We start from the raw sequence: 6,062 nt of genomic DNA, 5'->3' as shown, positions 1-6,062 counted from the left end.
GGAGAAAAATGTACAAAATTCTTTTTTAATCTAGAAAGAAGTAGGGAAAAGGCAGAAACAATAAAATAAATAAAATGCAAAGATGGAAGGAAAGTAAAAGAAACAAAAGAAATATTAAAGGAGGTAAAAGATTTTTATGAAGAATTGTTTAAGACACAAGGAATAGATGATGGCGAAAAAGACTGTATATTGAAGATGATAACGGCTACAGTTAATAATCAAGACAAAGAAGAGTGTGATGAGGAGATAAAAATAGAAGAGATAGAAGAAGCAATTAATCAATTAAAGGTGAATAAAAGTCCAGGTATAGATGTCATATATAGTCAATGCCCGATCGCTGAATATTAGCAGGTTTGGGCCTGGTTAGTACATGGATGGGAGACTGCCTGGGAATACCAGGTGCTTTAATCTTTTTGGAAAATTTCACGAATTATATAATAATCTTTCATTAAAAAAAAAATATATAAAAATTTTATTTTGATTAATTTATTTTGATTAATATAAAAAAAGAGTCAATGCCCGATCTCTGAATCTTAGCAGGTTTAGGTCTGGTTAGTACTTGGATGGGAGACTGCCTGGGAATACCAGGTGCTGTAAGCTTTTTGGAAATTTTTCACTTAGTATATAATAATTTTGCCAAATAATAGAGTCAATGCCCGATCTCTGAATCTTAGCAGGTTTAGGTCTGGTTAGTACTTTGATGAGAGACTGCCTAGGAATACCAGGTGCTTTAAGCTTTTGGGTTTTCTTTCCTACTTATATAATGTACTGGCGATTAGATTGGCTGGTCTTTAAATAGCCCTCTCTTTGCAGCAGTCTTCGCTTACGGCCATACTAACCTGGCTATGCCCGATCTCGTCTGATCTCGGAAGCTAAGCAGGTTTGGGCCTGGTTAGTACTTGGATGGGAGACCGTCTCGGAATAACAGGTGCTGTAAGCTTTTTGGAAATTTTTCACTTAGTATATAATAATTTTGCCAAAAAATAGAGTCAATGCCCGATCTCTGAATCTTAGCAGGTTTAGGTCTGGTTAGTACTTTGATGAAAGACTGCCTAGGATTACCAGGTGCTTTAAGCTTTTGGGTTTTCTTTCCTACTTATATAATGTACTGGCGATTAGATTGGCCGGTCTTTAAATAGCCCTCTCTTTGCAGCAGTCTTCGCTTAAGGCCATACCAACCAGAGGGTGCTAGAGAGCTACAGGAAGTGTCGGCTGCAGTTGGGAGAGGAAGGCTCTCCTCCATTTAGATTTTTCTGTTAGTGTTTATTTTGTGAGTTGTTTTTGGACTTTTAATTTATTTTTTGTGTGCTTTTTCAGTTTTAAACCACCTAACAGCAGCATCTTGCTGGCTGGAGGGTGGTTAATTGTTATTTTTTTATTTTTTTTATTTTTGCTGTTTTTGTACAATGGATGGATTATTGGCAAACGACACTGGACTGGCTGGAGAGAGACGCATGGCAAACGACACCGGACTGGCTGGAGAGAGACGCATGGCAAACGACACCGGACTGGCTGGAGAGAGACGCATGGCAAACGACACTGGACTGGCTGGAGAGAGACGCATGGCAAACAACACTGGACTGGCTGGAGAGAGACGCATGGCAAACAACACTGGACTAGCTGGAGAGAGACGCGTGGCAAACGACACTGGACTGGAGTATCGACAACGAGCAGGACACAGTAAAAATCAGGATGCAAGATATACATGTGGTGAAAGGAAATACTTAAAGGAGGCAACTGTGATTGTGAATGTGGAGAATGTAAGTGAGGTGAGAGCTCTGGATATTATTAAAGCGGTGACGGACAAATGTGGATATGGTAAAATCTTAGCACTGAGGCCAAGACAAGGAAAGGAATATGAACTGACAATGGAAAAAGAAGAAACTTGTGATGAACTGACTGAGGGATTGTTAATTAAAGGAGTGAACTGTGAGATAAAGAAACTGCAAAACAGAGATTATGTTGTCTCTTTCATGCATCTGCCCGTCTACCTTGCTGATGAAGAGATTTTAAATAAACTGGAGGTTTGGGGGGTTTCCCCAATTTCAAATATAAAGCGGCGTGTTTAATATAAAAAAAGAGTCAATGCCCGATCTCTGAATCTTAGCAGGTTTAGGTCTGGTTAGTACTTGGATGGGAGACTGCCTGGGAATACCAGGTGCTGTAAGCTTTTTGGAAATTTTTCACTTAGTATATAATAATTTTGCCAAATAATAGAGTCAATGCCCGATCTCTGAATCTTAGCAGGTTTAGGTCTGGTTAGTACTTTGATGAGAGACTGCCTAGGAATACCAGGTGCTTTAAGCTTTTGGGTTTTCTTTCCTACTTATATAATGTACTGGCGATTAGATTGGCTGGTCTTTAAATAGCCCTCTCTTTGCAGCAGTCTTCGCTTACGGCCATACTAACCTGGCTATGCCCGATCTCGTCTGATCTCGGAAGCTAAGCAGGTTTGGGCCTGGTTAGTACTTGGATGGGAGACCGTCTCGGAATAACAGGTGCTGTAAGCTTTTTGGAAATTTTTCACTTAGTATATAATAATTTTGCCAAAAAATAGAGTCAATGCCCGATCTCTGAATCTTAGCAGGTTTAGGTCTGGTTAGTACTTTGATGAAAGACTGCCTAGGATTACCAGGTGCTTTAAGCTTTTGGGTTTTCTTTCCTACTTATATAATGTACTGGCGATTAGATTGGCCGGTCTTTAAATAGCCCTCTCTTTGCAGCAGTCTTCGCTTAAGGCCATACCAACCAGAGGGTGCTAGAGAGCTACAGGAAGTGTCGGCTGCAGTTGGGAGAGGAAGGCTCTCCTCCATTTAGATTTTTCTGTTAGTGTTTATTTTGTGAGTTGTTTTTGGACTTTTAATTTATTTTTTGTGTGCTTTTTCAGTTTTAAACCACCTAACAGCAGCATCTTGCTGGCTGGAGGGTGGTTAATTGTTATTTTTTTATTTTTTTTATTTTTGCTGTTTTTGTACAATGGATGGATTATTGGCAAACGACACTGGACTGGCTGGAGAGAGACGCATGGCAAACGACACCGGACTGGCTGGAGAGAGACGCATGGCAAACGACACCGGACTGGCTGGAGAGAGACGCATGGCAAACGACACTGGACTGGCTGGAGAGAGACGCATGGCAAACAACACTGGACTGGCTGGAGAGAGACGCATGGCAAACAACACTGGACTAGCTGGAGAGAGACGCGTGGCAAACGACACTGGACTGGAGTATCGACAACGAGCAGGACACAGTAAAAATCAGGATGCAAGATATACATGTGGTGAAAGGAAATACTTAAAGGAGGCAACTGTGATTGTGAATGTGGAGAATGTAAGTGAGGTGAGAGCTCTGGATATTATTAAAGCGGTGACGGACAAATGTGGATATGGTAAAATCTTAGCACTGAGGCCAAGACAAGGAAAGGAATATGAACTGACAATGGAAAAAGAAGAAACTTGTGATGAACTGACTGAGGGATTGTTAATTAAAGGAGTGAACTGTGAGATAAAGAAACTGCAAAACAGAGATTATGTTGTCTCTTTCATGCATCTGCCCGTCTACCTTGCTGATGAAGAGATTTTAAATAAACTGGAGGTTTGGGGGGTTTCCCCAATTTCAAATATAAAGCGGCGTGTTTATCCGTGCACCACCACGAGGATGGGACAAGATATGTAAAGGCGCGGTTTCCGAAGGAGGTGGCCTCCCTACCGTACAGCACAAAAATAGAAACGGCAGAGGGTCCACAATACTTTAGGGTGATGCACAGCCATCAGGTGAAGACTTGTCGGCTGTGCATGAGCCCAGATCATGTGGTGAAGGAGTGCCCGGAGTTTAAGTGCCATAAATGCGAGGAAAGAGGCCACTTCGCGAGAAACTGCAATGCTGTGACGTGCCCGGAGTGCAATTTGGTTTTTAATAAGTGTGAGTGTTGGATGCAGGGTGAGGAGGAGGAGCAGCAGCAGGTGGGCGGGCAGGTGCATGAAAGAGACAACGAGCAGCGAGACGTTGGAGAAAGGGTACGTGGTGAAGGACTGGAATTAAATAAGGATATAGAACAACAGAAAGAGTGTACCGAACAAGGAAAAGTAAATGAGGAGACGCAGGGGAAATCATCAAAAAGACGAAGATCTGTAAAGGTAATACCTAATCTTGATACTGCAAGAAAAAGAATGCTTAAAGAAGATGGGATTGAGTGTGCAAATAAGTATGAGCTGCTAAAGGGTTTGGAGGAGATGGACTGAGTTTATGGGTTTTATGCATGTTTTTATATGTTTTATGCTTTTAAGAATTGTTACTTTTAATGCTAGAGGGCTTTCGAACGTAGGAAAATTTGAAAAAGTGAAAGAAATGTGTAAAGGAGAGGATGTGATTTTATTACTAGAAACTAACTGGAGGGAAGAGTACATGACTGAAATAAGGAAAAGGTGGAGTGGAGAATTTTTTTATAACAATGGTGATGGGAGGCTGGGAAGAGGAGTTGCGATTTTAATAAAAGAAAACTGTGGGGTATCATGTAAAACAATATATAATGACATAGATTGGAAATGTATTGCGGTTGAAATGGAGTATGAGGAGAAAAAAATTATTGTAGTTAATATTCATGCACCGACTGTAGAGAGTGAAAAGAAGGAATATTTTAATGTATTAAGAGATTTTTTAAAAAAGCATAAAGAAGTTATTATGATGGGTGATTTTAATACTGTTTTCAGTAAATTAGAAATTGGTGAGGGAATGGTTTTTAAAAATGATAAAGGAAGAAAAGAACTGAAATTATTAATGGAAGAAAATAATATGATTGATGTATGGAGAGAAAGAAATGAAAAAAAGAAAGAATATTCAAGGAGGCAATTAGTAGGGAATTTTATGTGTAAGACAAGGATTGGTTTTATTTTATGTACAAGGAACATTGAAGGTTTTATCTGTAACATTAAATATGTAGAATCAAGCTTAAGTGACCATAAACCACTTTTTATACAAGTAGACTGGAGTTCAGTGAAAAGAGGGCCGGGTGTATGGGTTTTAAATGCAGAGGTTTTGAAGAATGAGGACTATGTGTCAAGTATTAAAGAAATTATTGAAAAAGAAAAGGTGAATGGAATGTACAGCGAAGATAAAAGGATATGGTGGGAAAATGTTAAATATTTAGTAAAAAAATTCACGATAAAGTATTGCAAATTAATACAGATGTGTAAGAGGAAGAAGGAGAGAGAAATAAGAGAAAATTTGGAAAAGGAATTAAATGAGAATGGGAAAGATATACAAAAAAATAAAAGAATTGGAGGGAATATTGAAAGACATGGAAGAGAAAAAATATGAATGTGCAAAACTAAGGAGTAAAGCTAAGTATACTGTGGAGGGTGAAAAATGTACAAAGTTTTTCTTTGATCTAGAAAAAAATAAGAGGGAAAGCTGGAATGATTAAAGAAATAAGAGGGAAAATGGTGTAGTGGTGGAAACAAATGAGGAAATATTAAAAGAAGTAAAAGCATATTATGAAAATCTGTTTAGTACTGAGGGGTTGAAAGAAGAAGAGAAATTGGAGTTACTAAATCAAATAAAAACAACAGTAGAAGTAGACAAAAAAGAGTGTGATGAAGAGATAAGGTAAGAAGAGATAAAAAGAGCAATAAGTGAATTGAACAAAAATAAAAGTCCAGGTATAGATGGTTTGGGGAGTTAATTTTATATCGTTTTTAAATATTTTTTAACCAGTATTTTAAAAGAAGTATATGAAGACATTTTTAAAAAAGAGGAAATGAATCAGAGAATGGGGATGGGATTAATAAAGTTGATATATAAAAGAAAAGGAGATAAAGTAGACCTAAAAAATTATAGACCAATTACAATGCTGAATACAGATTTGAAAATTTTAACAAAAGTTTTAGCCAATAGATTGAAAGAGGTAATGCCAACCATAATTAAAACAAATCAAGTGTATGGAGTAAAAAGGGAAAGATATAGCGGATACAACTTTAAGTATAATAGATAGAATAAGATATATGAAAGAAAAAAACAAAAAAGGATATGTTATTAGTTTGGATTTTAAAAAAGCCTTTGATAGA

At 38.0% G+C, this 6,062-nt stretch overlaps 2 non-coding genes across 2 annotated transcripts; both read left to right on the top strand.

Moving 5' to 3' along the window:
* The first annotated feature begins 821 nt into the window (after positions 1 to 821).
* LOC128004395 (5S ribosomal RNA) lies at positions 822 to 940 on the top strand. Its single transcript, XR_008177086.1, has one exon. It is a non-coding gene; the product is annotated as a 5S ribosomal RNA (ribosomal RNA).
* A 1,451-nt stretch (positions 941 to 2,391) lies between these two features.
* On the top strand, positions 2,392 to 2,510 carry LOC128004394 (5S ribosomal RNA). The gene has a single exon (XR_008177085.1). It is a non-coding gene; the product is annotated as a 5S ribosomal RNA (ribosomal RNA).
* The last annotated feature ends 3,552 nt before the right edge of the window (positions 2,511 to 6,062 follow it).

This window comes from Carassius gibelio, chromosome B22, assembly GCF_023724105.1.
Source record: "Carassius gibelio isolate Cgi1373 ecotype wild population from Czech Republic chromosome B22, carGib1.2-hapl.c, whole genome shotgun sequence".
Taxonomy (NCBI): domain Eukaryota; kingdom Metazoa; phylum Chordata; class Actinopteri; order Cypriniformes; family Cyprinidae; genus Carassius; species Carassius gibelio.
This window is presented reverse-complemented; position numbering and strand designations above follow the sequence as displayed.